Here is a 24,022-nt window from a genome sequence, read left to right as displayed (position 1 = left end):
GGAGAAATGTAATCCATACATTCCATCTACACCTGAAAGAGCTCAAAGCAAAGATCAAGAAATGAAGCAAAGAAGAATTTGGAAAAATCCAGCATGATCAGGAACAGTTCGAGGCACGAATGAAACACATCTAACAACAAATGATAACAAACAATCGCTCAGACTCCTTAGTGGAGGAAGAAGGCAGACTTCTAACCAGGATTGAGGAAAGGAGGAAACAAGAAGATATTTTATGGAAGCAAAAATCGAGGGTTCAATGGCTCCAGGAGGGAGAAAGAAACACCTGCTTCTTCCATAAAGTTATGATACAACATAGGCAATATAATCAAATATTCTCACTGCTAGACCCAGGAGGAAATAGATTGGTGCAAAATTAAGAAATGGAAAATCTATTGATTAACCACTTCCAAAATATCTTGTTAGAACTATTGCCTGAAAGATCATAAGCTATTGACCTGATAACCAGGCATATACCAGAACTGGTCAGTAGGGATCAAAACCTGGCCGTCATGAGAGCAGTCACATTGGAAGAGGTGGTGGAGGTGGTCAAAGGACTCATAAAAAATATATCACAGGGACTAGATAGATTCATCGCTGAATTCTTTCAAGCTGCCTGGCCAATTCTGGGTAGTTACATAGTGGAGGTGGTTGAAGAATCTAGAAGGATGAGAAAGGTATATCCAGCCCTAAAATCTTCTTTCATAGCTTAAATTCCTAAATCTGATCACTCAGAAGAGCCTCAAGTATTAAGGCCTATAGCCTTGTGTAACATCATATACAAAATCCTCTTAACCATTATGGTAAATCGACTTAAACCTATCCTCCCGACTTTAGTCTCCCAAGAGAAGACTAGCTTTGTCAATGGCTGCCAAATCTTGGATGGCATAGTAAGAGCCCAAGAAGCCACCCACTCCCTCAAAAGCCTCAAATCTAAAGGTATGATGATTAAGTTGGACCTGTCTAAAGCCTATGACCGTCTGAGCTTGACCTATCTGCTAAGTATTCTGAAAGACTTTGGTTTTGACCCACGTTGGATCCACTGGATTTCTTCCTTTATATCGACCCTTGTGTTCTCTATTCTCCTCAATGGAGCCCCCACCCAGACATTCAATGCCACCTAGGGGCTTAGACAAGGCGACCCAATCTCCCCTTTCTTGTTTATATTAGTAGCTGAAGGCCTAGGGTGATATGTCAAAGCGAAGGCTCAAGTAGGGAAATTTAAAGGATTGCACATGTGGGGGAATGATCTACCATTAACTCATCAACAATTTGTTGATGACATCATGATGTTCTGCCAAGCTACCCTTAGAGAAGCAAGGTCTCTCTTGGCTATCCTACAAGACTTCATGAATGCCTCAGGAACTCAGATCAATAAAGAAAAGTCAGATATTTTTTTCTTCAACACTATTGTTCAATCACAAGCTTTCCTAGCTAGAATTATGGGCTTTCGAATAGGCACCCTTCCCTCGAAATATTTGGGTATCCCCATAAGTTTCAACCCCCTCTAAGTGTCAAACTGGAAGGCTCTCCTAGACCGAATTAAAGGTCGTCTTCAGAACTGGACCTTTCGAGCCCTTAACATTGCGAGCATATTTATCCTCCTGAAAGTGGTGTTGTATTCAATCCCCATTTACCAGCTCTCAATTCTAGCTGTGCCCAAAACATTATGAAATGAAATGACAAATATATTCAGGAAATTCCTATGGCAAGGGACACAAAAATTCAAGAAATGGGCCCTCCTTTCTTGGAACTGGTTAACTAAGCCTAGATTAGCAGGGGGTTTGGGCCTTAGGGATCCCTATACTCTAAACTAGGTCATGGGAGCAACACTTTGGTGGAGATAGATCGAGGGAGGAAATGACCTATGGAATTTAATTTGGGAAAGGAAATACAGAACGCCAATGACGATAGAAGTGAGACTAAGAACTCAGGAAACTACAAGGGGATCAACAATATGGAACCTATGAGAAGAAAACCAAGATCTCATAAGGAACCAAATTTTTTGGGAGATTGAGGGGGGGAAACAACGCAAGGTTCTAGCAAGATGCTTGGAAAAAGAGGGAAAAAATATTTATGCGACAGGACCTTGCAGAGATATTCTTATTCACAAACCGACCTACAATCCTAATCGTTAATAAATTTTGGGAAGTGGATGCCAAATCAACTTAGAGAGAGTGGAAAAGGAGACAACACTGGCCCATTGCCCTAGACTCCCCGCAATGGGTAGCATATGATAAAGAGGTCAATTCCCAAAGACTACCAATCTCTGAAGGAACGAACATCATCAAGTGGGGATATGGGAATAAAGGCATGTTTACAATACATGAGGGCTATCAACCGAAAGCATAACACCAACAGCAAGAATGTCTACCCATCTAGGGAAGAATATGGATGGGACATCTATGGAAAAAGGTAGCCTTCTTCTTTTGGTTGGTTCACCATGGCCAAGCTCTTATGTGGGACCAATTATAGAAACGAGGGTTTCAGGGACCTTCAGCTTGTTGTATGTTCGAGGAACAAATGGAAATGATGGAGCACCTCCTAAACTCATGCCCCTTTAGTAACAAGCTATGGCAAAATCATGAAATCCTCTTTGGCCATTCAGACTGAGATTGCTCAAGCATTAAGGAAACAGTGGAAAATTAGAGAAAGAGAATATATAAGAGGCCCATCCTCAATCGAGCCTGTGACATCTCTATAGGATTTTTCCTTTGTTAAGTGTGGAAAGAAAGGAACCAGAGGGTATTCAAAGATGAAAAAATATCATAGTGGAGGTCTGGAAGACTATTAACCAAAACATCTGTGAAACCATTTTGGTAGAGAAATAGTATCTATAGGACTGGGAAGCATCTCTCCAGGAGGGTTGAATCCTGACAATGACCAAATTTTCTCCGCAAATGGTAATGCCCAATTCATGGAAATTAAAAACCCCTCCCACTTAATCCCTCTCACACTTCACATACCCTCCTGAGGAATTCATAATATTGAACTTTCAAGGAGAGTCTAAAGGAAATCCTGGTGAAGTCGAATTCAAAGGTATATTCATAGATCACCACAGTTGAGTAGTCTAGTTGTTTGCATCCGACTGTGGAATCACGAGCAACAACGAGGCATAATTCAATGCACTCAAACATGGATTGGAAATTGCAAGGGAAAGATTTCAAAAATTGGTGGTGGAAGGTGACTCCACCTTGGTGATAGATATCATTAAAAAGCTTCAACATGGTACACACTGGGAAAAAATAAGCAAGAGTTGGAGAACATCAAGGTTAGTTAAGGAAATAGGGGTTCTAATCCAAGATATAGCATAACTTATCCTGACACATGTACGTCATTCAGGGAACGCTGCAGACGACCTCCTAGAAAACTAGGGATGCGGTAATCCAGGAAAGAACTTGGACATCCTCAGGAATGAGACAAACTAGGTAGAAGTTATAGAATTTGTTGGGATAGGGTCCCCAGGCTCAATTTTGGGGTTAGTTTAACCAATTTTTGTAAAATTTTTGTAAAGAATGTAAAGTCTCTGCAAAAATGTGGATGCGGAGCACACAATTAGATAGGATTCAAAGGGGCTTGTTATGTAGAATTTTGCATCTACAGATAAATACAATTTCCCTAGGTGGTTAGCTACACCTAGAACAAAAAATTTAAAGTGTTTATCCTTTTTCTATAGAAGATAAATAAGACAAGGGATCTACTTGTTATCTTTCTCTTTCCCTTTGTCTCCTGTGTATGGATCCCATCACTCCTTCTCAAACTTAATCTGCTCAACAAGTACCTGGAATCATAAATAGAGGAAAAAAACCAATCAAAGAAAGATATCTATCTACTATAAGCAAATGGAATCGAAAGCATTTACACATATAATCATCATACATAAAGACAAGAATATGCGAAAAGGTGTAAACAACTTTATTAAGTATAAGGAAGAGTTACAACCATGAAGTCCAATCCAATGTCACTCCTCCAGCTTGGGTTCCAACCAATATCACATCAAAATCATAACACTCCAACAGCATAACAATACTTTCTTACAATCTCAAACCTCTTACCAACAATATGTCCTTACAAATTCTCAAAGTCTAGCCCATGATCACTTAGATGAGTGCTCAATTTATAGGAAAATGGAGGAGGTTTCATCATAAATGAGGGTATTTAATGGCCTTCCAAACTTAGAGTTAGTTTCCATGGAGAAAGGGATGAGAGGATAGGAGGTTACTTAACTCATTCCCTATCCAATTTTGAGCTCATAGGAGACGATAAGTGTGAGAATCTTCTAGAAGGATCCAGAAGATACGAATATTCCTAGAACGCTATGAGGATTTCGCTCAATCTCGCCCAACGCAGGTCAAAGTGGGCGTAAGTGCTCTGAAATGCACCCTGACATAGGCCTACCTGCACTGAAGCACACTTACCCCTGACCAAGGTTGCACTGTGTTATCACTCAGGTTGTCCTTAAGCTCGTGAAAGGATACAACCGAGGTAACCACAAACCAATCTTTGGACTGCAGCTTCTAGCCCACCTGCAATCAGAGAGGGCTCTCTCTTTAGGATTTAGCTTTGTTGAAGATGATTTTAGGCTAGTTATTGAGTTCAAGGGGTTTTGTTTTGATTTTGGTGGGAAGATTGATGCCTTCAAGTAGAGAGGCAGAGATAGCATGAAGTTTTTAGAACCATTGGGCGTGGAGTCATGGAGTAAGACTGCTGGTGCGTTTTCTTGGTCACAAGAGAGGAAAATGGAGCAAGACAACTGCATATGAAACAATCATTCAAGGTAAAGAGATGGATTGAAAGGCTAAGGAATGAGAGGCAATTAAGAATCTCTCATTCAGGTTAGCAGGTGGAAGATAAATGAGCCCTATCTAGGAGAAGCTAAGAATTCCTAGATAACAGTCATTTATATGTGAAATAGATCAAACATGAGCCATAAAAGAATTCATATTTATGCCTAAATCAAGAGGAAAAACATTAAGAAGCCACAGAAACTGAGCATAGAGTGCAACTAAGCAAATTCTAAACCAATCCTTCGTTCTGTAACTTGAGCATATATGAAATTGAAATAACAGAGGTGAGGAACACTTATTGATTCATATTGCAGCACAAGAATTCCAAATTCATCCTTCAGAAACCATTAACAACACATCAAACAGTCCATTCTCCAAGCTTTCAGCAATCTTTGATTAAGAAAAACATATCAGATATACAGTGCGAGTCTCTCATGAGGATTATCAACCAACCAACCCTTTAAACAGTGAATTAGGGTTGTTTATATAAGCAAAATATCTAGACTAATAAGATCTCAGACAGATCCGTTGTAATAAATGTCCTAAACCTAACACATGTCTGAAATAAATGCGGGAAAATATCCTCGAGCTGCGCTGGGTGCAGCTGTAACAAAAAGGAATTAATGTGTTGTCTTTATGGCTCTGTGTTGATCACTTAGCCATAACTGTGCTTTGGGTTTTGATCCATTGTTGTTCGGTGGCTTTAAATGCTTTTAACTGTGATGGGAGAGCCTTGATTAGAGCTCCACCATTTTCTTTGACTTTGTTGGAGGTCATTTAATGTTCACCTGTATTGGGAATAAAAGTTTTCATTAAAAACATTCGACTGATACTCTTTGCCGCTTCCTCTGGTACACTTTGGCGCTGAACCTGGCCTCTTTAACGTCTTCTGAGTGCTTTAGACTGTCTCATCGACCTTTTATGTCTGTTGTTTGGCCCTCTGTTGCTTTAAAAACTGTGTTTGCCCCTTTCTAAATGCTGTGCGAAGAAATTCTGGTCATTTTGCGCCTTTCGGGCCTGCTGGAGGCCGAGCCATGAAGGGCTTTCCATTTTGGCCTATTTCCCGTAGCCATGCGCGATTAGCGCTAGGCGCTAATCACGCATGAAAAACTGCCTCAGATTCTGATTTCGGGCTTCCTAGGCTGCGATTTGCGCCTTTCGCGCTTTTTGACTATGACATCAGCATGACGTCAACGGTAGGTCCCAGTACGGCTGCGACGTGGTAGTACGGTGGAGGAAGTGATGTGGCAGTGATATGGCAAGGACACGGCGGCAGGAGGCCGACGCGGGATGGTGACCTCAGCATGACGTGGCACTGACGCAGGAGGGGGTAAGGTGGTATCTGGTTTCGGGCGCACCGCCTTTGAGCAGAAGTGGTTTCGGCAGAGGGGGCTCCGCCACAGTCGAGAGGGTGACGCGTGGCGGGAGTACAACGGGAAAACCGCCCATCTCCCGGGCGCTAACCATCGACGGTTTCGGAGATGACATGACCCGCCCACCGTTGATCTGTGGCGCGCCAGATCTGACGGCCGACGGAACAGACAAGGTGGCGGACGGTTAGGGACGGGGCCCGCGCGAATATTCGAATAATTTATACAATGCCGCGGGGGGTTTGGACTTTGGTTTAGTGGGTTTTTTGCGGGTTTGCGCGCCAGGGGTAAAATTTAATGTTTGTTCAAACATTTCAACACTAAACTTTAAACAATAAGCGAGAGAGAGTGAGAATAATGAAATGTTATGGGTTAAGGGGTGAGGGAAAAGGTTATTAACTTAACCGAATGTCAAGTTAATCCCAGGGTTAGGACGCGGAAGGCTAATGCTAAGTCCCAGATGAACTCGGCATTTCCTAAACTGATATTTATAGGGCTAAAAATGCCAGGGGATGGGAATATGTACATAGGGGAATTTATTAACATATTTTTAGTAGGGGAAGGGGAGACAGATAGGGGGCTACATAGTAAAATTAGCAGTTAATATGAAGTGATAAGAAAGCGCTAAGTATGTGAATCTTAGGCTATTAGGGGGGGGGGAAATGATTCATAGAGGAAGTATGAACATTCCTTGAGTAAAGCAGATCTTTACCAAGGCAAATGATATGGAGAATGATGAAACTAAGAGGTATTAAGCAGATCTTGAACTCTTCAGGGAAGTTAGTGAGTGATTTGGGGAATAAGAAGAAGGGGGAGTCAGACATGCCTCGCTTGAGCTCCTCCAAATGAAAACTGCCTTGTACCTATGATCTAAAGTACAATATCACTTTGAAACACAAAATTGATCACAAATCAACATTCTGCAACCTCAAAAACTACCTACCCAACCTACTTACCTAGCATTTTTTATCCTTTTTGGTTTGGGTGTACTTAGGCTTGCAGACCCTGCTTATCCTTTTTCTTTTGACTGCCCTCCTATCTAAATCTACACTTATTTCTTCCAAGGGCCTAGATTAAGCAGTTGGGCTCCTTTGATTCTCTACCTATCTACAAATCTGCCAAGATTAAACAGTTTGGACGGATATTCATTCTCTATATTCTAAAACAAGAAATTGAAACCTAGGGAAACCAAGATTAGGCTGTTTGGACTTCCCTTAACAGAAAATTCTTCAAAAATGTTTAACTCATCAAAATTTGGAATACAACAGTGGCATTTAGACTGGCACACCTTCATGGTCTCTTTTTTGACCTCTTTCTGGAAATATGGAGCATTGCAGCATGCAAAGTATGACATATTTGGCATGTAAAAATGTCAATCATGAAAGATGAACACCTGTTGCAACAGGAGGCTAACAGTGGCTCCACTTGGGGATGGATTTTCCTTGTGAAAAGCCAAGAACAGCAGGTCAGACTGCCTTGATCTTCTATTGTTGCTGTGGATTGAAAAACGTCTTTATGCTGGCTACTAAAAGTGTGAAACTTGGAAATATAAACAACCCTCTACTCAACTGAATTGTTATGAAAAGTGAAGCACTGCCTGCTTTCTTCTGCGTGCTTGATATTATATACAATGTTGCTTGAGCATTGCCTTTGAAATAGATCCAAAACATAGATCAGAACTGATGTATTTCCTTAGCCTCTGATCTGGAAACAGTTGCTGATGTGAAGCTAAAAAATGCTCCTCTCTTATTGATACTGTTTGACTGAACACTGCAAGCTGCAAACAGTTTCTTTTACCATGAATTGTTGTGATATGACGGCGTTACTCTTGCTGTTTTGCTGAGATTAATGCAGAGACAGAGCTTTAAAAATGGAATACTGGCATTGGCTGTGTCTTCACAAACTTTGCTGCTGCTCCTCTAACACTCAGACTGCTTATACAAAAAATAAAAACAAAGTGTTGATATATACAAGTATCGATGTACAAAGAGATATATACGGAGCTGCATTGTATCCCTTAAAAGGGATCATGGTAATGTTTTAACATTCAGCCATTTACAGGGCCTTCTTCAGCAGTGCTGCCCTCTACAGATTTGAGAAAATATGTGTTATTTCCCTGAACAACAGAAATAACGAATGGCCCTTTCCATAAAAAATCAATTTTTTCATGTTTTCCCTTGTCTTCTCTTCGTGAATCCCACCTTAGAACTTTGTTTCCAACACAGAAATCTTCCGCCTTAGCTCTTTTATCAAACATCTTTTTGAGCTTCTCTTGCAAAATCTGAGCTCTATCATAAACTTGCTCTCTGGTTTGCTGAAGATGAATGGTCTGATTGATCCTTCGTTTAATGTCATTTGGTTCAGCCTGAATCTCCTGTAACAGTTTGATAGTAGGGATGCCCAAGGATGAAGGAAATCTAGCCTCCATGCCATATACTAGCTCATAAGGGCTCATCCCAATGGATTTCTGTGTTGAAAGTCTGTCTGCCCATAGGGCATTTGTGAGCTTTCTATGCCAGTTCTTCTTGTTTTCTTCTAGCACTTTCTTTATGATATTAATCAAGCTCTTATTAGATGACTCAGCCAAGCCATTACCTTGGGGGTAATAGGCTGTGGAATGCCCCAAGGTGATGTGAAATTTATGGCAAAAATTGATCTTTTTTTGGATTTAAAAGGAGTAGCGTTGTCAGTAATGATCTTCTCAGGGCAGCCAAATCTAGAAAGTATATTGCACTCAAGGAACTGGATAATGATGGAGTCATTGGCCTGTCTGCATGGGATGGCTTCAACCCACTTGGTGAAATAGTCGGTGGCTGTTAGAATCCACTTGTGTTGGCTTGAGGAAGAGGGATGGATTTCTCCAATGAAGTCAAGACCCCATTGTTGAAAAGGCTTTTCAGTTGAGATGGGTTTAAGGGGCAGGGGCAACAGCTTTCTTTTGCCCTCAAAGATTTGGCATTTGTGACATGAAATGGAAAATTTCCTTACATCTGCAAAAAGAGAGGGCCAATAGAAACCAACCCTTAAATTTTTATCAGCAGTGGACTTCCAATATAGATGTCCTCCACAGTCACCTGCATGGAATTCTTTCATGACATTGTTAGTTTCATTCATGGTTAAACAATTAAGCAATATACCTTCATGATTTTTCCAAAATAAAGCACCATCTATGACACAAAACTTTGAAGCCTTCATTCTTAAAAATCTTTTCTTTGTTCTGGACAATCCTGGGGGAGCAAACAGGTTTAACAATAGAAAGCATATATCAGCATACCATGGGGATTGCAAAAAGGTTTCACTGATCTGTGGAGTCGCCAGCTCCTGTTCATTGTCCAATTGGTTGATGTCTAAGGCTTGAAAGTTTGTTTCGGACATCAGTTTGGCTAAACCTTGTCCCTTTATCAGTTTGGTTGGTTTTATTTCTATGTCATACTCAAGGATGTTAGCAATCCACTTGCCTCTTTTTCCCTCTAACCCCTCTTGGTTTAATATGTCTTTTACAACAGCGTTTGATACATAAGCAATCACATGTGAATATAAAATGTAGACTCGAAAATCTTTGATTGCTTTGACCAGGGCATAGGCCTGCTTCTCCATGATTGGGTACTTCAAAGGGGCATCTCTTAAGGCTCAGCTAAAAATGCAATTGGCTTTTCAGCTTCCTAATCATCCTTTTGCAAAAGGACAGCAGCTATGGAGTGCTCCGATGCAAATGAAAATATGATGAAATCTTTGTCAAATTGTGGACTGGTGAGGACAGGAGCTTGTGTTAAGGCAGTTTTGATACTCTCAAAGGCTTGCTTGGTCTCAAGAGACCATTTTACCTTGGCATCCTTTTTTAACATATTGCTTAACAGTCGTATCAGTTCAGCTAGATTTGGAATAAATCTTCTTAGGAAGTTGATTTTTCCAAGGAATGCTTGTAACTCTTTTATGTTTCTTGGATATGGTATTTGGAGGATGGCTTGGATTCTTTCAGGATCAATTCTAATCCTGTCCTTTGATATGATATGGCCAAGAAGTTTGCCTTCTTCAAGGCCAAAGAGAGACTTCTTGGGGTTCAAGGAAATGCCATATTTCCTACCTGTCATGAATATTTGCCTCAAATGTTTTAGGTGCTCTTGATCAGATTTGGAGAAGGGGGTTAAGTCATCAAGGTAGACAACTAGGAAATCATGTATTTCCTTGGCGAATGCAATATCCATTGCCCTTTGAAAGGTAACACCAGCGTTTTTAAGTCCGAAAGGCATCTTCACATACTTAAATGTTCCCCACGGTGTGGTAAAGGCTGTCTTGTCTTGGTCATCCGGGTGAACCAGTATTTGATTAAAACCTGAAAAGCCATCTAGCAAAGAGATTCTAGATGACCCCACTACTCTTTGTAGGATTTGGTCCATTTTTGGCAAGGGGTAGTGGTCTTTTAGGGAGACTTGATTTAAATTTATTAGGTCTACACACAGCCTAATCTCACCTGTCTTCTTTCTTGTAGGAACAAGATTGGATACCCATTCAGAGAATCTGATGGGTGCTATGATACCTGCTTCAAACATTCTTTTCACTTCCTTTTCAATCAAAGGGAGAAGCATAGGATTGATTCTGCTCAGTTTATGTTTGAAGGGCTTTTGGTTTGGTTTTAAAGGAATGGTGTGTTGGATCACTGAGGTGTCATAGGACTTCAAATCCTCATAACTCCATGCAAATACATCTTGGAATTCTTTGAACAAATCAACATATTTTGGCTTCTGATTGGGTGGCAAAGATTGAGATAGTTTGATCATTTTGGGCTTCTCTGCTGTCCCAATGTTGTGTTCTTCTACAGCAGCGTTCAATGGTTGCATTTTTGGTTTTTTGGGAATATCATTAGCATCAAACATGTCTTCCAATGGAGCGAGGCCGGTAGGGAGAAAGTTATCTTTCAGATCAATGATCTCGGCCTCTGTTTCTGCTATTTCCTCCAAATACATCTGTTTCAGCTCTTCTATGTTTGTATTGTCAAAAACAGTTGGGTTCAGCATTCGTTTGGCTGTTACAGCTGTTACAGCCTGCTGATTTTCATTTGTTTGTTGTTGCTCATCTGTCATGGCATCCATGTCAATGTTAATATTTGAAAACTCATGCTCAAGAGTGAGGAAATTGTTAATCTGGGCATCATTTTCGAACACTTGCCAATCTTTAACGTTATAGGGACAGTGGGCCTATGTTTTATCTCAGCAGTAAAGTGGTGATTTGGCTCAAAGGGAAGCTTGCATGTGCTAGCAAAAGTGGCTAGGCTGTTTGCATGAATGTTATGATTTCTTGAAATCTTAGCAAGCTTGGATTCATTGAATGCATTGAGTATATTAGTGGCAGCAGTCCTATAGGCCCTCATTCTATTGTCATTGGTAACAAAGTTACCTTTCATTTGTTGTATGATTAAATCAGAGTCACCTATAATGGACACTTTTGTAGCTCCTAGAGCTTTGAGCAGTTTAAGGCCTAACAGGAGAGCCTCATATTCTGCCATGTTGTTGGTGCATTTAAAGTTCAGTCTGTAGGCATGGCCTTCTGCATGATTGTTATGTGTATTGTGAATCCAGACACCTGCCCCTGCTCCTAACTTGTTAACAAAGCCATCAAACTCTAAATACCATGTGATTTCTTGCTTGTGGTTAATATCAAGAGTTTCAGTCATTCTTGTAGTGGACAGATTTGAAATTTCTGTTTGGGGAGGTTCTTCTTGTATGCTGGTTGCATCTGTTGTTTTGACGGTTTCATCAGTATGAGCAACCGATTCTTCTTTGGTGTGTGTGTTCAGTTCTAAAGCCAACGGCTTATCATCAATAAGAGGATTTGTTTCATCATTAAATAAAATAAAAGAATCCATATCAGAATGGATTGAATGAATAGGAAAATTTTGGGGCTTGTCCTCACTAGTTACCACATACTTTATCAGTGTTTCTCTATATAGTCTCTTTGGTTGCCCAAAGACAGATATAGTGGCATAAGAGAGGTCTAATTGGAGGGACCCTTGGAGTTTTGCTCCCCAAGATCTTGACAATAACATGCCGTACTTTGGTGGAATGTCAGCAACCACCACATCCATGAGGATTGTCTTGTTGGGATATTGGACTAAGGAGACACACAAGTCTTTGATGAGGCCTAAACACTTGACTTGACTTGAGTCAAAGGAGAACAGATCTTTGTAGGGTCTCGTAACATCAAGGTTCAACTTTTCCATTACAGCTTCGGGCATAAGGTTGTGTGAGGCACCTGAGTCAAACATAGCATTGTGCAAGACTTTGTCATGTATGTGCAAACTGACATAAAAAGGTAGAACAGATCCATATGTTGATTTTCCATTAACTTCTGGACCGAACAACAGCTCAGGTTGATCATCAAGGACATTCACATCATCCTTAACCTCTGGCATTTGAAGTGATCTTTGAATTTGTTGCCTATACACATCATGTTTGGCAAGTTCGGATAAGGGGATGGATATCTTCAGTTTACCTATTTCTGCCTCTAAGTCAAATGATTTTTCAGATTGGGTCTTAGTATTTTGAGAGGCAGGCTTCCCTTTTTCCATTGGAGTATCAGCAATTTGGTCTTGTTTATCAGTGTTATGGGAAGTGACTGCTTGCGGTTTTTCAGTTTTAGGAGGGCTTTTTGGAACACTGTTCGAGTTCTTTTCCGAGGAAGGAGGTGGCAGAGGCTGATCAATAGAAGGCTGCATTTCTGTTATGTCCTCTACAGTCACTTGATGCGGGTTTGGGACAGGTATATCAGCTGGTTCTGTTATGACAGCCTTGCCTTTAATCTTGTTGGGCTGTTTGCCATCCTTGGGTTTGCTAGGTTCAGAAATGTCAATGGTCCTAGTTCTCAGCTTATATTGTTTGTGGACCTCATACACAGCAGTATCATAGCCTTGTTTAAAATCAAAAGACTCACCAGACTTGGTCTGAAACTGATTAAAGTCATGCTCATCTTGGTCTTGTTGAGTTAGGAAAATTTGTTGCTCAGCCCTTGAATCCACCAAGTTCATGTGAGTGTCCTCTGGGGGTTCACTAGATGTAGAGGCTTCCGCATAATTTTCATGAAAAGGGGGCCTTACGTCATGGTCTGGGCTAGACCTGCCAGCATTTGTGTTTTGAGTTTTCCTGAAATTTGGGTTCCTTATGGCATTAGGTTGTTGTGCTTCCCATGAAGACTTCCTCTCAACACTTTCTACTCTGTCTCCCAGCCTGTGCATGCCACTGATGATAGCATCAAGCTTTTGATCTAAGGCTGAGGGTTCCTCCTTAAAGGTGGTTCTTCTTTCCATTCTAGCTCTGTTTCTTTTGGCAATTAGGTTGGCCTCTACGCTGACAGCAACATTTTGCATGTCTGCAAGGGTTTGAGGGGCTCTTTCTTTTAACTGGTAGGCCATATCCGGGTCGAATCCATCAGGGAATTTATACAAGGCAAGGTCAGGTGGAGGTCTTAAGTTCTGTGGTATTGCATTATAAACATTATTGAATCTTGCACAATAATCCAAGACGGACTCTTGAGGGCCTCTTTTTATTGTATCATATTCAGCTAGTATGTGCAAGGGGTCTTTCTTTTTCTCCCATCTATTGATAAAGGATTGATAAAGCTCATCCGGATTGGTTATGGAATTTGCAGCAAGTGCTCTGAACCAAGTCCTGACATCACCTGTCAGACTTTGGACGAAAATTTTCATTCTCACACTATTATCATCTATCTCGTAGTTCTCAAAATAGTCTTGCATTTTATTTGTATGTTGAAGGGCTGTGCAAGTACCAGTTCCATCAAAATATGTGATTTTAGTTTGATAATCTTGAGGCATAGCCCCAGGGTTTGCAGGTAATTGCAGGGGTGCATATCTATTAGCCATATTCACAGGGATAAGTGGAACAACTGGGACAACAGTAGTGGTAATGGGAGTATGTGCACTGAATGGAGGTGTGGAAGGAGTGCTTTGAGAGGTCGACGATGAACAAGGGGAAGTAGGGGTTGACCGAAATAAAACTTTGACAAGGGTTGGAACACTGATTGGGTGAACTGCTTTAGGACTATTATCAGCAAAATCTTGGTGTTTCCTAAGAATCTTTGGGATTAAGTTGGGATTGTCAAAAACAGCTGGAGGGTCTGGGTCGGGATTTGACCTAGTATAACGAGTTTTCCTCTTTGGAGCCAGCTTCCGAATTTTGTTTTTGGTATTTTCCTGGGAATGTTTGTAGTTTAGGAAGGAATTGATTAAATTTTTGAGACAGTTGTTTAGAGCTTAAAGCTAGAATGAAGATTGACTGAAGCAGCTTTTATTTAATCCTGTAAATGCAAAGCAAGAACAGTTTCAAAGGCTTCCTGGCTGACATTCAGACTTCATCTGTAGTTTTAAGAAATAGACAGCAATCAGAAAAATTAGTTCGATTTCCCTAGTCGAGCTTTCCAACTTGATTCGTGAAATTATCTGAGGAGTTCCCCAGTGGAGTCGCCATTATGTTATCACTCAGGTTGTCCTTAAGCTCGTGAAAGGATACGGCCGAGGTAACCACAAACCAATCTTTGGACTGCAGGTTCTAGCCCACCTGCAATCAGAGAGGGCTCTCTCTTTATGATTTAGCTTTGTTGAAGATGATTTTAGGCTAGTTATTGAGTTCAAGGGGTTTTGTTTTGATTTTGGTGGGAAGATTGATGCCTTCAAGTAGAGAGGCAGAGATAGCATGAAGGTTTTATAACCATTGGGCATGGAGTCATGGAGTAAGACTACTGGTGTGTTTTCTTGGTCACAAGAGAGGAAAATGGAGCAAGACAGCTGCATATGAAACAATCATTCAAGGTAAAGAGATGGATTGAAAGGCTAAGGAATGAGAGGCAATTAAGAATCTCTCATTCAGGTTAGCAGGGGGAAGATAAATGAGCCCTATCTAGGAGCAGCTAAGAATTCCTAGATAACAGTCATTTATATGTGAAATAGATCAAACATGAGCCATAAAAGAATTCATATTTATGCCTAAATCAAGAGGAAAAACATTAAGAATCCACAGAAACTGAGCATAGAGTGCAGCTAAGCAAATTCTAAACCAATCCTTCGTTCTGTAACTTGAGCATATATGAAATTGAAATAACAGAGGTGAGGAACACTTATTGATTCATATTGCAGCACAAGAATTCCAAATTCATCCTTCAGAAACCATTAACAACACATCAAACAGTCCATTCTCCAAGCTTTCAGCAATCTTTGATTAAGAAAAACATATCAGATATACAGTGCGAGTCTCTCATGAGGATTATCAACCAACCAACCCTTTAAACAGTGAATTAGGGTTGTTTATATAAGCAAAATATCTAGACTAATAAGATCTCAGACAGATCCGTTGTAATAAATGTCCTAAACCTAACACATGTCTGAAATAAATGCGGGAAAATATCCTCGAGCTGCGCTGGGTGCAGCTGTAACAAAAAGGAATTAATGTGTTGTCTTTATGGCTCTGTGTTGATCACTTAGCCATAACTGTGCTTTGGGTTTTGATCCATTATTATTCGGTGGCTTTAAATGCTTTTAACTGTGATGGGAGAGCCTTGATTAGAGCTCCACCATTTTCTTTGACTTTGTTGGAGGTCATTTAATGTTCACCTGTATTGGGAATAAATTTTTCATTAAAAACATTCGACTGATACTCTTTGCCGCTTCCTCTGGTACACTTTGGCACTGAACCTGGCCTCTTTAACATCTTCTGAGTGCTTTAGACTGTCTCATCGACCTTTTATGTCTGTTGTTTGGCCCTCTGTTGCTTTAAAAACTGTGTTTGCCCCTTTCTAAATGCCGTGCGAAGAAATTCTGGTCATTTTGTGCCTTTTGAGCCTGCTGGAGGCCGAGCCATGAATGGCTTTCCATTTTGGCCTATTTCCCGTAGCCATGCGCGATTAGCGCTAGGCGCTAATCACGCATGAAAAACTGCCTCAGATTCTGATTTCGGGCTTCCTAGGCTGCGATTTGCGCCTTTCGCGCTTTTTGATGATGACATCAGCATGACGTCAACGGTAGGTCCCAGTACGGCTGCGACGTGGTAGTACGGTGGAGGAAGTGATGTGGCAGTGATATGGCAAGGACACGGCGGCAGGAGGCCGACGCGAGATGGTGACCTCAGCATGACGTGGCACTGACGCAGGAGGGGGGAAGGTGGTATCTGGTTTCGGGCGCACCGCCTTTGAGCAGAAGTGGTTTCGGCAGAGGGGGCTCCGCCACAGTCGAGAGGGTGACGCGTGGCGGGAGTACAACGGGAAAACCGCCCATCTCCCGGGCGCTAACCATCGACGGTTTCGGAGATGACATGACCCGCCCACCGTTGATCTGTGGCGCGCCAGATCTGACGGCCGACGGAACAGACAAGGTGGCGGACGGTTAGGGACGGGGCCCGCGCGAATATTCGAATAATTTATACAATGCCGCGGGGGGTTTTGACTTTGGTTTAGTGGGTTTTTGCGGGTTTGCGCGTCGGGGGTAAAATTTAATGTTTGTTCAAACATTTCAACACTAAACTTTAAACAATAAGCGAGAGAGAGTGAGAATAATGAAATGTTATGGGTTAAGGGGTGAGGGAAAAGGTTATTAACTTAACCGAATGTCAAGTTAATCCCAGGGTTAGGACGCGGAAGGCTAATGCTAAGTCCCAGATGAACTCGGCATTTCCTAAACTGATATTTATAGGGCTAAAAATGCCAGGGGATGGGAATATGTACATAGGGGAATTTATTAACATATTTTTAGTAGGGGAAGGGGAGACAGATAGGGGGCTACATAGTAAAATTAGCAGTTAATATGAAGTGATAAGAAAGCGCTAAGTATGTGAATCTTAGGCTATTAGGGGGGGGAAATGATTCATAGAGGAAGTATGAACATTCCTTGAGTAAAGCAGATCTTTACCAAGGCAAATGATATGGAGAATGATGAAACTAAGAGGTATTAAGCAGATCTTGAACTCTTCAGGGAAGTTAGTGAGTGATTTTGGGAATAAGAAGAAGGGGGAGTCAGACATGCCTCGCTTGAGCTCCTCCAAATGAAAACTGCCTTGTACCTGTGATCTGAAGTACAATATCACTTTGAAACACAAAATTGATCACAAATCAACATTCTGCAACCTCAAAAACTACCTACCCAACCTACTTACCTAGCATTTTTTATCCTTTTTGGTTTGGGTGTACTTAGGCTTGCAGACCCTGCTTATCCTTTTTCTTTTGACTGCCCTTCTATCTAAATCTACACTTATTTCTTCCAAGGGCCTAGATTAAGCAGTTGGGCTCCTTTGATTCTCTACCTATCTACAAATCTGCCAAGATTAAACAGTTTGGACGGATATTCATTCTCTATATTCTAAAACAAGAAATTGAAACCTAGGGAAACCAAGATTAGGCTGTTTGGACTTCCCTTAACAGAAAATTCTTCAAAAATGGTTAACTCATCAAAATTTGGAATACAGCAGTGGCATTTAGACTGGCACACCTTCATGGTCTCTTTTTTGACCTCTTTCTGGAAATATGGAGCATTGCAGCATGCAAAGTATGACATATTTGGCATGTAAAAATGTCAATCATGAAAGATGAACACCTGTTGCAACAGGAGGCTAACAGTGGCTCCACTTGGGGATGGATTTTCCTTGTGAAAAGCCAAGAACAGCAGGTCAGACTGCCTTGATCTTCTATTGTTGCTGTGGATTGAAAAACGTCTTTATGCTGGCTACTAAAAGTGTGAAACTTGGAAATATAAACAACCCTCTACTCAACTGAATTGTTATGAAAAGTGAAGCACTGCCTGCTTTCTTCTGCGTGCTTGATATTATATACAATGTTGCTTGAGCATTGCCTTTGAAATAGATCCAAAACATAGATCAGAACTGATGTATTTCCTTAGCCTCTGATCTGGAAACAGTTGCTGATGTGAAGCTAAAAAATGCTCCTCTCTTATTGATACTGTTTGACTGAACACTGCAAGCTGCAAACAGTTTCTTTTACCATGAATTGTTGTGATATGACAGCGTTACTCTTGCTGTTTTGCTGAGATTAATGCAGAGAAAGAGCTTTAAAAATGGAATACTGGCATTGGCTGTGTCTTCACAAACTTTGCTGCTGCTCCTCTAACACTCAGACTGCTTATACAAAAAATAAAAACAAAGTGTTGATATATACAAGTATCGATGTACAAAGAGATATATACAGAGCTGCATTATATCCCTTAAAAGGGATCATGGTAATGTTTTAACATTCAGCCATTTACAGGGCCTTCTTCAGCAGTGCTGCCCTCTACAGATTTGAGAAAATATGTGTTATTTCCCTGAACAACAGAAATAACGAATGGCCCTTTCCATAAAAAATCAAATTTTTCATGTTTTCCCTTGTCTTCTCTTCGTGAATCCCACCTTAGAACTTTGTTTCCAACACAGAAATCTTCCGCCTTAGCTCTTTTATCAAACATCTTTTTGAGCTTCTCTTGCAAAATCTGAGCTCTATCATAAACTTGCTCTCTGGTTTGCTGAAGATGAATGGTCTGATTGATTCTTCGTTGAATGTCATTTGGTTCAGCCTGAATCTCCTGTAACAGTTTGATAGTAGGGATGCCCAAGGATGAAGGAAATCTAGCCTCCATGCCATATACTAGCTCATAAGGGCTCATCCCAATGGATTTCTTTGTTGAAAGTCTGTCTGCCCATAGGGCATTTGTGAGCTTTCTATGCCAGTTCTTCTTGTTTTCTTCTAGCACTTTCTTTATGATATTAATCAGGCTCTTATTAGATGACTCAGCCAAGCCATTACCTTGGGGGTAATAGGCTGTGGAATGCCCCAAGGTGATGTGAAATTTATGGCAAAAATTGATCTTTTTTTGGATTTAAAAGGAGTAGCGTTGTCAGTAATGATCTTCTCAGGGTAGCCAAATCTAGAAAGTATATTGCACTCAAGGAACTGGATAATGATGGAGTCATTGGCCTGTCTGCATGGGATGGCTTCAACCCACTTGGTGAAATAGTCGGTGGCTGTTAGAATCCACTTGTGTTGGCTTGAGGAAGAGGGATGGATTTCTCCAATGAAGTCAAGACCCCATTGTTGAAAAGGCTTTTCAGTTGAGATGGGTTTAAGGGGCAGGGGCAACAGCTTTCTTTTGCCCTCAAAGATTTGGCATTTGTGACATGAAATGGAAAATTTCCTTACATCTGCAAAAAGAGAGGGCCAATAGAAACCAACCCTTAAAATTTTATCAGCAGTGGACTTCCAATATAGATGTCCTCCACAGTCACCTGCATGGAATTCTTTCATGACATTGTTAGTTTCATTCATGGTTAAACAATTAAGCAATATACCTTCATGATTTTTCCAAAATAAAGCACCATCTATGACACAAAACTTTGAAGCCTTCATTCTTAAAAATCTTTTCTTAGTTCTGGACAATCCTGGGGGAGCAAACAGGTTTAATAATACAAAGCATATATCAGCATACCATGGGGATTGCAAAAAGGTTTCACTGATCTGTGGAGTCGCCAGCTCCTGTTCATTGTCCAATTGGTTGATGTCTAAGGCTTGAAAGTTTGTTTCGGACATCAGTTTGGCTAAACCTTGTCCCTTTATCAGTTTGGTTGGTTTTATTTCTATGTCATACTCAAGGATGTTAGCAATCCACTTGCCTCTTTTTCCCTCTAACCCCTCTTGGTTTAATATGTCTTTTACAACAGCGTTTGATACATAAGCAATCACATGTGAATATAAAATGTAGACTCGAAAATCTTTGATTGCTTTGACCAGGGCATAGGCCTGCTTCTCCATGATTGGGTACTTCAAAGGGGCATCTCTTAAGGCTCAGCTAAAAATGCAATTGGCTTTTCAGCTTCCTAATCATCCTTTTGCAAAAGGACAGCAGCTATGGAGTGCTCCGATGCAAATGAAAATATGATGAAATCTTTGTCAAATTGTGGACTGGTGAGGACAGGAGCTTGTGTTAAGGCAGTTTTGATACTCTCAAAGGCTTGCTTGGTCTCAAGAGACCATTTTACCTTGGCATCCTTTTTTAACATATTGCTTAACAGTCGTATCAGTTCAGCTAGATTTGGAATAAATATTCTTAGGAAGTTGATTTTTCCAAGGAATGCTTGTAACTCTTTTATGTTTCTTGGATATGGTATTTGGAGGATGGCTTGGATTCTTTCAGGATCAATTCTAATCTTGTCCTTTGATATGATATGGCCAAGAAGTTTGCCTTCTTCAAGGCCAAAGAGAGACTTCTTGGGGTTCAAGGAAATGCCATATTTCCTACCTGTCATGAATATTTGCCTCAAATGTTTTAGGTGCTCTTGATCAGATTTGGAGAAGGGGGTTAAGTCATCAAGGTAGACAACTAGGAAATCATGTATTTCCTTGGCGAATGCAATATCCATTTCCCTTTGAAAGGTAACACCAGCGTTTTTAAGTCCGAAAGGCATCTTCACATACTTAAATGTTCCCCACGGTGTGGTAAAGGCTGTCTTGTCTTGGTCATCCGGGTGAACCAGTATTTGATTAAAACCTGAAAAGCCATCTAGCAAAGAGATTCTAGATGACCCCACTACTCTTTGTAGGATTTGGTCCATTTTTGGCAAGGGGTAGTGGTCTTTTAGGGAGACTTGATTTAAATTTATTAGGTCTACACACAGCCTAATCTCACCTGTCTTCTTTCTTGTAGGAACAAGATTGGATACCCATTCAGAGAATCTGATGGGTGCTATGATACCTGCTTCAAACATTCTTTTCACTTCCTTTTCAATCAAAGGGAGAAGCATAGGATTGATTCTCCTCAGTTTCTGTTTGAAGGGCTTTTGGTTTGGTTTTAAAGGAATGGTGTGTTGGATCACTGAGGTGTCATAGGACTTCAAGTCCTCATAACTCCATGCAAATACATCTTGGAATTCTTTGAACAAATCAACATATTTTGGCTTCTGATTGGGTGGCAAAGATTGAGATAGTTTGATCATTTTGGGCTTCTCTGCTGTCCCAATGTTGTGTTCTTCTACAGCAGCGTTCAATGGTTGCATTTTTGGTTTTTTGGGAATATCATTAGCATCAAACATGTCTTCCAATGGAGCGAGGCCGGTAGGGAGAAAGTTATCTTTCAGATCAATGATCTTGGCCTCTGTTTCTGCTATTTCCTCCAAATGCATCTGTTTCAGCTCTTCTATGTTTGTATTGTCAAAAACAGTTGGGTTCAGCATTCGTTTGGCTGTTACAGCTGTTACAGCCTGCTGATTTTCATTTGTTTGTTGTTGCTCATCTGTCATGGCATCCATGTCAATGTTAATATTTGAAAACTCATGCTCAAGAGTGAGGAAATTGTTAATCTGGGCATCATTTTCGAACACTTGCCAATCTTTAACGTTATAGGGACAGTGGGCCTATGTTTTATCTCAGCAGTAAAGTGGTGATTTGGCTCAAAGGGAAGCTTGCATGTGCTAGCAAAAGTGGCTAGGCTGTGTGCATGAATGTTATGATTTCTTGAAATCTTAGCAAGCTTGGATTCAGTGAATGCATTGAGTATATTAGTGGCAGCAGTCCTATAGGCCCTCATTCTATTGTCATTGGTAACAAAGTTACCTTTCATTTGTTGTATGATTAAATCAGAGTCACCTAGAATGGACACTTTTGCAGCTCCTAGAGCTTTGAGCAGTTTAAGGCCTAACAGGAGAGCCTCATATTCTGCCATGTTGTTGGTGCATTTAAAGTTCAGTCTGTAGGCATGGCCTTCTGCATGATTGTTATGTGTATTGTGAATCCAGACACCTGCCCCTGCTCCTAACTTGTTAACAGAGCCATCAAACTCTAAATACCATGTGATTTCTTGCTTGTGGTTAATATCAAGAGTTTCAGTCATTCTTGCAGTGGACAGATTTGAACTTTCTGTTTGGGGAGGTTCTTCTTGTATGCTGGTTGCATCAGTTGTTTTGACCATTTCATCAGTATGGGCAACCGATTCTTCTTTGGTGTGTGTGTTCAGTTCTAAAGCCAACGGCTTATCATCAATAAGAGGATTTGTTTCATCATTAAATAAAATAAAAGAATCCATATCAGAATGGATTGAATGAATAGGAAAATTTTGGGGCTTGTCCTCACTAGTTACCACATACTTCATCAGTGTTTCTCTATATAGTCTCTTTGGTTGCCCAAAGACAGATATAGTGGCATAAGAGAGGTCTAATTGGAGGGACCCTTGGAGTTTTGCTCCCCAAGATCTTGACAATAGCATGCCGTACTTTGGTGGAATGTCAGCAACCACCACATCCATGAGGATTGTCTTGTTGGGATATTGGACTAAGGAGACACACAAGTCTTTGATGAGGCCTAAACACTTGACTTGACTTGAGTCAAAGGAGAACAGATCTTTGTAGGGTCTCGTAACATCAAGGTTCAACTTTTCCATTACAGCTTCGGGCATAAGGTTGTGTGAGGCACCTGAGTCAAACATAGCATTGTGCAAGACTTTGTCATGTGTGTGCAAACTGACATAAAAAGGTAGAACAGATCCATATGTTGATTTTCCATTAACTTCTGGACCGAACAACAGCTCAGGTTGATCATCAAGGACATTCACATCATCCTTAACCTCTGGCATTTGAAGTTATCTTTGAATTTGTTGCCTATACACATCATGTTTGGCAAGTTCGGATAAGGGGATAGATATCTTCAATTTAGCTATTTCTGCCTCTAAGTCAAATGATTTTTCAGATTGGGTCTTATTATTTTGAGAGGCAGGCTTCCCTTTTTCCATTGGAGTATCAGCAATTTGGTCTTGTTTATCAGTGTTATGGGAAGTGACTGCTTGCGGTTTTTCAGTTTTAGGAGGGCTTTTTGGAACACTGTTCGAGTTCTTTTCCGAGGAAGGAGGTGGCAGAGGCTGATCAATAGAAGGCTGCATTTCTGTTATGTCCTCTACAGTCACTTGATGCGGGTTTGGGACAGGTATATCAGCTGGTTCTGTTATGACAGCCTTGCTTTTAATCTTGTTAGGCTGTTTGCCATCCTTGGGTTTGCTAGGTTCAGAAATGTCAATGGTCCTAGTTCTCAGCTTATATTGTTTGTGGACCTCATACACAGTAGTATCATAGCCTTGTTTAAAAGCAAAAGACTCACCAGACTTGGCCTGAAACTGATTAAAGTCATGCTCATCTTGGTCTTGTTGAGTTAGGAAAATTTGTTGCTCAGCGCTTGAATCCACCAAGTTCATGTGAGTGTCCTCTGGGGGTTCACTAGATGTAGAGGCTTCCGCATAATTTTCATGAAAAGGGGGCCTTATGTCATGGTCTGGGCTAGACCTGCCAGCATTTTTGTTTTGAGTTTTCCTGAAATTTGGGTTCCTTATGGCATTAGGTTGTTGTGCTTCCCATGAAGACTTCCTCTCAACACTTTCTACTCTGTCTCCCAGCCTGTGCATGCCACTGATGATAGCATCAAGCTTTTGATCTAAGGCTGAGGGTTCCTCCTTAAAGGTGGTTCTTCTTTCCATTCTAGCTCTGTTTCTTTTGGCAATTAGGTTGGCCTCTACGCTGACAGCAACATTTTGCATGTCTGCAAGGGTTTGAGGGGCTCTTTCTTTTAACTGGTAGGCCATATCCGGGTCGAATCCATCAGGGAATTTATACAAGGCAAGGTCAGGTGGAGGTCTTAAGTTCTGTGGTATTGCATTATAAACATTATTGAATCTTGCACAATAATCCAAGACGGACTCTTGAGGGCCTCTTTTTATTGTATCATATTCAGCTAGTATGTGCAAGGGGTCTTTCTTTTTCTCCCATCTGTTGATAAAGGATTGATAAAGCTCATCCGGATTGGTTATGGAATTTGCAGCAAGTGCTCTGAACCAAGTCCTGACATCACCTG

The sequence above is a fragment of the Pinus tabuliformis genome, chromosome 1_2 (assembly GCF_031772625.1).
Source record: "Pinus tabuliformis cultivar Carrire ecotype Pingquan chromosome 1_2, CPIR1, whole genome shotgun sequence".
Lineage (NCBI taxonomy): Eukaryota > Viridiplantae > Streptophyta > Pinopsida > Pinales > Pinaceae > Pinus > Pinus tabuliformis.
The sequence above is the reverse complement of the archived record's forward strand: the minus strand, read 5'-3'. Positions refer to the sequence as shown.